Source organism: Hyaena hyaena, unplaced genomic scaffold, assembly GCF_003009895.1.
Source record: "Hyaena hyaena isolate Hyena2069 unplaced genomic scaffold, ASM300989v1 scaffold_90, whole genome shotgun sequence".
Taxonomy (NCBI): Eukaryota; Metazoa; Chordata; class Mammalia; order Carnivora; family Hyaenidae; genus Hyaena; species Hyaena hyaena.
Genome location: NW_024080722.1, coordinates 58,267 through 66,687, shown reverse-complemented (window position 1 = coordinate 66,687; position 8,421 = coordinate 58,267).

The following is an 8,421-nucleotide window of genomic DNA, read 5'->3' as shown; positions in this document are numbered from 1 at the left end:
TTTACACACACCAGCACTCTACAGTATACACACACGAATGGACACTCACAGCCTCCAGCCCCTTTCTCCACATGAGCCTAGAGAGACACATGTAAATATGCAACATTTTTGGGAAAAAATACACACACTGAGACTTAGATTCAACCCTAGAGACAGCATGACACGCCACCTCCAAGCCATCACGCATTCCATTACACCCCTAATTGCCCTCATTTTCAAATATGCACCCCCACACAACTGTTTTTACACCGACAGGGCTCCAAACCCACGTAAAGCCTCCTGTCCTTTACTGATACCCACAGATACACACATTCCTACAGCTGGCCAAATAGCCAGCCATGTGTGGGCAGAAACCGTGTATATACCTCTGCAGATACAGGATTCCTAGTAGTTTCAGCCTCAGTCATGAACACACACAGGCACAAATGGCAGACAACGTCCTACTAAAGACCCACACCTGCGTCCCTGAAAGATACAAATACTGTTCCTTTACAGACACGAAGATACACAGAATCAGCTCCAGCCCCAGCCAATGGCATCTCCCACCCCCTCCTAGTCATTTACTGCTGGCAGACACGGAAATTCGGAGTGAAAAGTTTCTCTCTGAACCCTCCTCTTTTATGCAAAGAGCACCATGGCAATGTGCAAAGCTAGTGAGGTGTGTCATATACACACATGTGTATACCCGTGTACATATACGCATACACGTGTACCCTCAAGCATCCACATAATGTCAGATGAACAACTTCCTCCCCCTTGATTATCTTTTGATTTATTACCTCTTTGAGTAATAAACTCAGCTACTATATTATTCTCTTTAACCCTTGCAGCAACCCTACAAGGAGGCTGTTATTATACTTATTTTTTTTTTAAATGTTTACTTATGGGGGCGCCTGGGTGGCTTAGTCGGTTAGCCGTCTGACTTTCACTTAGGTCATGATCTCGCGGTTTGTGGGTTCGAGCCCCGCGTCGGGCTCTGTGCTGACTGCCAGCTCAGCGCCTGGAGCCTAGTTCCGAGTCTGTCTCTCCCTCTCTCTCTGACCCTCCCCTGCTCACGCTGTCTCTCTCTCTCTCTCTCCTAGAAATAAATAAAAAAAATATTTAAAAATAAAAAATAAAAAAAATAAAATGTTTACTTATTTATTTTTGAGGGGGTGAGAGAGCGAGAGCGCGAGGGGCAGAGAAAGAGAGAGAGAAAGTGCCAGTGGGGGGAGGGGCAGAGAGAGAGGGAGAGAGAATCCCAAGCAAGTTCCACACTGTCAGTGCGGAACCCCATGCAGGGCTCTATCCCACAAACTTCGAGATTATGACCTGAGCCAAAATCAAGAGTCAGACACTCAACTGACTGAGCCACCCAGGCACTCCTATACTGATGTTTTTAAATACCATCCATGCCTAACATGGAGCTCGAACTCACCACCCTGAGATCAAGAGTCACACACTCTTCCGACTGAGCCAGCCAGGCACCCCTATTATTATACTTACTTCATAGCTGAGGAAACAAGCTTACGGGAGCCCCATTTCCAGCTCTAGGACTCAGGCTCCAGAACCCAAACTCTTACCTACTGTGCAGTTCTGCTCCTGAATTCAGATTAGATGCTCAGAAAATCACTACTGGAATACGAGGCGTTAACCTCAAGAGTGAGAAACCAAGACTCTGGAGCCAGACTGCTGTGATGCCTGCCTTAGCATTGCCCCTTATCACTGGGTGACCCTGGACAAGGTATTCAGTCTCTCGTTCAGCCTCAACTTCCTCATCTGCGAGGTGGGGGTGACAACAGAGTCCACTTCTTAGGCTTGTGAAAATGGAGCAAATGATTCATGGAAAAGCAAATGTTCCTGTCACTACAGGGTGCACTGGCTACATTGTCCAGTTGTTATTCCACCAGATGCCATGTCAGTGTTTCTTGTTCATGGAAGACGGCAGGGCATAAATCAACCCAATAATCACATATTCTTCTGAATAACTTATCGAAGGGGGCTCCAGAGCCATTATTCCAACCCAAGGCTTGCCTGACTTCAAAAAGAACAGAAGTGAACTTAACTTTGGAAAAGAAACCTCTCTTCCAACAACTCCTGGCTCCAGCAGGGAAGAGTCCATATAGGAGTGACCTTGGCAAAATTAGGATTAGCAAATTCAGTGCATTGCTTTTGGATACTGGATTTCTTCCTACAGGAGACTCTGTGGGCAGGTCACTTGGCTTCTCTGAGCCTCAGTTTCCTTACTTGCAAAATAGAGATACCAACACTTATCTCTCAGGATTGTAGTGACAATTAACCATTTATTAAAAACCAATATTTTAAAAGCGTCGCCTCGGTTTCTGGCACTGTATAAATGCCTTACATGTATGATGTCATGGTAACCCGTATGTGTGATGTCGTCAGCATCGTGTATGTCCATCGTCAGAAGCATCCTGCAGGTATAATGTCATCTAGTCCTCACCTTATTCTTTCTCCTGCTCACTAAACAGGATGTAGTCATCTCAACCTCCGAGGTGAATTTTGCCATTCCCCTCCACCGGAGTCCAGATCCAAGGTTTGTGTTTAAAAAGAGGCTTCAATAGTAACTGGATAATTCATGGGAGCTCCCGCCGCCCCCCCCACCGCCCCCCAGCAGCGGTTCCGCCCCACTGGGGTGTAATTTTAGGAAGGTAATGTGAGCCGGGGGAGGCTAGCGACCCAGCTTCACATTTATTTACTCTGACAGCTAAATTGGTGAGCAAGGGGGGAAGTTAGATGAAAGCCATTGCAGAGTAAATACTGAGATTTAAACATTCAGGTTTGACAAATGGGAAATGAGCAACGGGAAGAGACACAGGCAGTACACCCTTGCCCAGCTCAGGACCCGGTCCTCACCTTGTCACCTTCCTGGGCATTTCCTGTTGGAGTAAAGACCACAGAGTGGGGTATGGACTGCTTGACCTGGGCAAGCGATTTGTCTCCCCTGGCCTCAGTGTCCTCATCAGGAAAATGTGTGCGTTGTTATTTGAATCAGCTCATTGGGGGAAGTGATGGAAAGAGCACTAGCCTTGGAGTCAGACGGATCCAAGGTCAGTCTCAGTCTGGCCACTTCCGGGCTGGGCTAACTCGGAAAAGTCACTTAACTTCACTGAACCTCATTTTTCTCACCTACTGGGATAATATCAACCTCAGAGGAGTAAATGAAATAATCAGTGTGAAAGAGCATTTTAGACGTCAAGTATACCGCAAGTGTGAGCAACCAAAGTCACCCGAAGCAGCAGGTAATAATAAAGCACTTACTCCTTGCCAGGCCAGGCACCGGAAACACAGAGTAAACCACCCTGGTCCTTGCCCACAAGGAGCCCAGGCTGTTGGGAGAGAAAACAGCTGGCGTCTGCAGTGTAACGTGACAGGTGCTACACAGTGGGTAGCCCAGAAGAAGGGGCATTTCAGCTGGCTTACAGGGTAGGCATGTCAGAAACGGTGTCCTGGAGGAGGTGACCTTTGAGTGAAGTCCTAAAGGGTGAGTGATTGTGATGCAGGACAGGCCTGAGTGGAGCTGGGTCAGGATGGAGAGTGGGTGCCCAGTGAGTGGTTTGCTAGAAGAAGCTGAGGGGGGTACAAGGAGCCAGACCATGGAGGGCTGAGTGCTGGGTGAGGAGTTTGGGTTCACCTTGAAAGTGATGCGTCCACCCGCCGAACTGCCCAGAAAACAGCATCCTGTCTCTGCAGGTGTGGTGTCCCACAATGGTTAGGGATGCTGGGTTTGGAGTCAGGTAGCCTGACTTGATACCTGACTCTAATATACACTGGTTGGGGGACCCAAGGCAAGTGACAAATCCTGTGAGCCTCAGTTTCCTCACCCATAAACAGGGCATTGACAGAGAATCCAGATGAGCTGTGATGAGCCCATAAGATCGAGCTACATCTACAAGTTAAAAGCTTGGCACTGGCCTGGCATCCAGCAAGCACTCGGTCACCCAGTGCCATCATCGTCACTAAGAAGAATGTCATGAGAGAACAGAAAGCGCTGGTTAAGTGGGGCATCCTCAAGGGGCGAGATGTCCCCTCCTCACAGAATTCTGCCCTGGCCACACTATTTGAAGTAAATCTCTCCTATTAAACTTTTTCCAGCACAGGGTGGATAGGGCTCAAGAACAAATTAGACAGGGGGATAAGCCGTGTACAGCATCCTTAACAACCTCAACTTTAAGACATAAACTGTGAGGGGCCCTCAAAGGGTTTTAAGCACAAGGGTGCCTGGGTGGCTCAGTTGGTCAAGCCTCTGACATCGGCTCAGGTCATGATCGCACGGTTCGTGGGTTCGAGCCCCACATCATCAGGCTCCATGCTGATGGTGTGGAGCCTGCTTGGAATGCTCTCTCTCTCTCTCCTCTTCTCTCTCTCTATGCCCTTTCTGTGTGCTCTCTCTCTCAAAATTAATAAATAAACTTATTTTAAAAAAAAGACTTTTAAGTATGAAAATGACACGGTCAAATTGGGAGTTTGGAGAGATGACTGAAGCAGCGCTTGAGGATAGATTTGAAGGGGCCAAGTCCTCCTCTGAGCCCTGAAGATATTACAGTAACCTAAGGGAGAGGTGAGGAGGGAGCTGCAAAGACAAGAAAAATGGAAAGAAGTAATATAATGAAAAAATAATTGTTATATGTCACTTTAGTATGTTATATATGATCATATATTTTATACATTTATAACTATATATATAAGACATAAAGGCTATATATGATGCTATATAGAAGCATATTGTATATAATACATGATATATATATCGTTGTATATATGTATATATGATACATATGTGTAATATATGGGTCTATATAACACCACATGTAACTAATATGTAAAGTTGATTAGGAGATACGATGGAGGGGTGGATAAGTGGAAAATGTCAAAGACAGCTCACCGTCTTCTAACTTTTTATTTATTAGGTTGTTCCCAGAGGCATGGAACGTAGGAGTGATTAGAAAGGAGCAAGAGGGAATAATGAGCTCAGTTTGGGTTCAGTGTGCCAGGGGACTATGCAGGTGGAAGAGCCCAGGAGTGACCTGGATGCTAGGTCTGTGGTTCAGAAGACAGGCTGGAGCTGCAGAAAGGAACTTCGAAGATGTCAGCACAGGGATGTCTCTGCATCCAAAGGAGCCGAGAAGCATCGAGGGTTAACTCCACATACAGAAGAGAGTTGGTTTGCTTCCTTTACATGTTCAGGGGAAAGCAACTTGTCCCTGAGACTAACCTTATCTTCAATGACAATGATTTTTGAAGTATTAAAAAATTCAAGTAATTTTTAAAAGTATACAACTATATACATTTTATTATTTAGTTTCTGTAAAACATGGTGATATAAGCTAAAACAGAATCAGGCATTTGAGAAGCAGAAAGACAATTAACTGCCTTGGGGGACAGTGAGGATGGGTAGGGGTAGGTAGGTTTGACAAACGGGGTGAGGGTATGGAGCTGGGACTTCCCAGGTGGAAGCTGCATCTTGAACAAGCACACGGCAGGTCTGGCAGATTGTATTCCATTGGGGGTGTCAAGCAGTTGGGTGTGGTTAGGGGGAGAATGTGTTTGGAAATAGATTGTTCGACGACAGCCTCATACACCTGGCCTGTCCTATGGGTATAGGTGTTCGGAAGTGTCTTAACTCCCCTAATGATTAGCTCTCACTTCCATGGGCTTTGTTCCTCTTCCTCTGACATTTTTCTTAAACCTTCTGCCTGGCTTGGACTGTAGCACTCAGGTCAGGTGTCGCTTCCTCCAGGAAATCGCCTGCGCCCTCACCTCTATCTCCAGCTCGGTCAAGTGCCAGTTTTCTGCACTCTCCCAGCTCCCAGATCTCGCCTCTATCATGGCACGTAATAGTGCCCAGGGACCGTGCCTTACCATCGTTACACCCGCCATGCCTGGAACGTGCCAGATGCTCACTGAACATCTGAGGAATGAATAATGTGCCTTTGGATGAGGTCACTCACCAGAAAGCTTCTCAATGGGGGGAGATCTGTTTTCAGAAGAGGAAAACTTAAATTGTTTCATTTTCTACAGCCAAATTTTATGTTCTATTTATAGCTTACAAAGGTCTCAGGACATATCAAAAATAAAATGCCATTCTGTAGAATTTGTAATCCTAGCCACGTGTGACCAAATGCAGAAAGAAGATACAGTCCCACGTCCTGGGGTAAATTCTGACAGATCTGTTTTTCATACCTGGGATTCAAGTCTCTCTCTAGAGACCAGTAGGGAGAGCCTGCCTGAGAATGAACCAACCCAGATGAAAACACAATCAAGAGATAGATCCCTGGCTGTATCATTTGAACACCTGGGCTTTTCAGTTATGTGAGCCAAAAAATTCCTTGCCATAAGGTAGTTGGAGTGGTGTTTGTCTTAACTCAGGACATACCTGATGCCAAAGCTCTTTGGGCCTTAGTATCTTCATGTGTACAAAGAAGGGAGTTAGGGGCGTCCGGATGGTGCAGCTGGTTAAGCATCTGACTTTTGACCTTGGTTCAGGTCATGATCTCACAGTTCGTGAGTTCGAGCCCCATATCTGGCTCTGGGCTGATGTCACAGAGCCTGTTAGGGATTCTGTCTCACCTCTCTGTCCCTCGCCTCACTTGTGCTCCCTCTCCCTCTCAAAATAAATACATACACTTAAAAAAATAAAAATAGATAAAATTTAAAAAACAAAACACGATGGATTTAGCCTGCACCCATACAATTTTTTTTAGGCATGGATGGCTAGTTTTCTATCCCAGAAGATGTGATGAGTAACTGACAATATTCACGGCACAGCAACCTATCGCTGTAGTGGGAAAACAGCCAGACAATACGTACATGAGAAGACATGGCTATGTTCCAATAAAAATTTCTTTTTGCAGACACCGAAATTCACAATCCATATATTCTTCATGTGTCACCAAATAGTCTTCTTCCTCCTCAACATTTTAATGTACAAGCCATTCTTAGCAGCTTGTGAGCTGTACAGAAAAGAAGGAACGGGCCAGTTTGTCAGCATAACAAACACCAAACCAGGTGTTTGCAGGCCTGGGTTCTGCTTTATGCTCTCCCCTTAACCTTGTGATCCTAACCAAGTCCCTTTGTCTCTCTGGGATTACTCTTTTGTCCATCTGGACAAGGAAGGGGCCATATGGGTGAGCCTCTCAAGGCCCTTCGGCTCTCAAGTACCACACATTTGATATTTCAACAACACATTTATTGAGCATGTATCATATATACCAGGCATTGGTTTAAATGTTGGGCAGAGAGCAGTAAACAGTAGTTCCAGCTCACATGGAACTTACATTCTAATGAAAAAAAGTTAAAATAAACTTATATATAAAATTGGGTAGTGAGAAGTACTGTTAAGAAAACAAAGAAGGGGAGGGGCGCCTGGGTGGCTTAGTCGGTTTGGCGTCCGACTTTCGCTTGGGTCATGATCTCACGGTTCGTGGGTGCGAGCCCCGCGTCGGGCTCTGTGCTGCCAGCTCAGAGCCTGGAGCCTATTTCGGAGTCTGTGTCTCCCTCTCTCTCTGGCCCTCCCCTGCTCACGCTGTCTCCCTCTCTCTCTCTCTCTTAGAAATAAAAAAAAAATTAAAAAAAAAAGAAAACAAAGAAGGGGAAAGATTGGGGTGACGGGACTGTGATTTTAGAAAGGGAGGTCAGGTGGCCTCTTGATCACTGACATTTGAACAGACACATGAACAATGAGGGAGTGGGCTCTGTGGAACACCCAATGTAAAGGCCTTGGGGTAGGAGCTCCCGTGTATTCAAGAAATAGTGAGGAGACCAGTGTGGCTGGAACACAGTGAACAAAAAAGAGAATAGGTCTTAAAGGCAGACAGTCAGTCAGGGATTTTATTCTAGGTGTGATCCAAAGCTCAGATTTTAAAAACGATTGCTCTGGCCGTGTGGAAGCCGGGCTCCAAGGAGGCACCAGCACAGACAGGGAGAGAGCATCAGGAAGGCACTGCAGGAGTCCAGCAAGAATGACAATGGTTGAACAAAAAAACCAAAAAACAAAAAACGGTAGTGCTGGGGGTGGAGGCAAGTGGCTGGATTCAAGATGGGAGTTTGAAGGCAGAGAGGACAGGATCTGTTGAAGGACTGGACAGGAGCAGAAGAAAAAGAGAAATCCAGGATAAATATGATGGGACCAAATCATACTTCAGGAACACAGTGTTTACATCTAAGAAATACTTACCATTTGATTTCTAAGGCAAGAATAAATCCTGTTCCTTTTATGCACAGTTTTATAAAATCACCAATCTATTTGCTGATTCAGAAATTAACGGTATATACCTTAGCAAACAAGGGGCGGGGCTCTAGAATATTTGGCTTTGAAAAACGTTTGCTGTTGCTTTTTGACATGCTTTGAAAAACTTCCTCCTGTGTGATCCTCCTCCCCAACACTGAGATGCCAGTTACAGAAAATCCACTGGTTGGAGT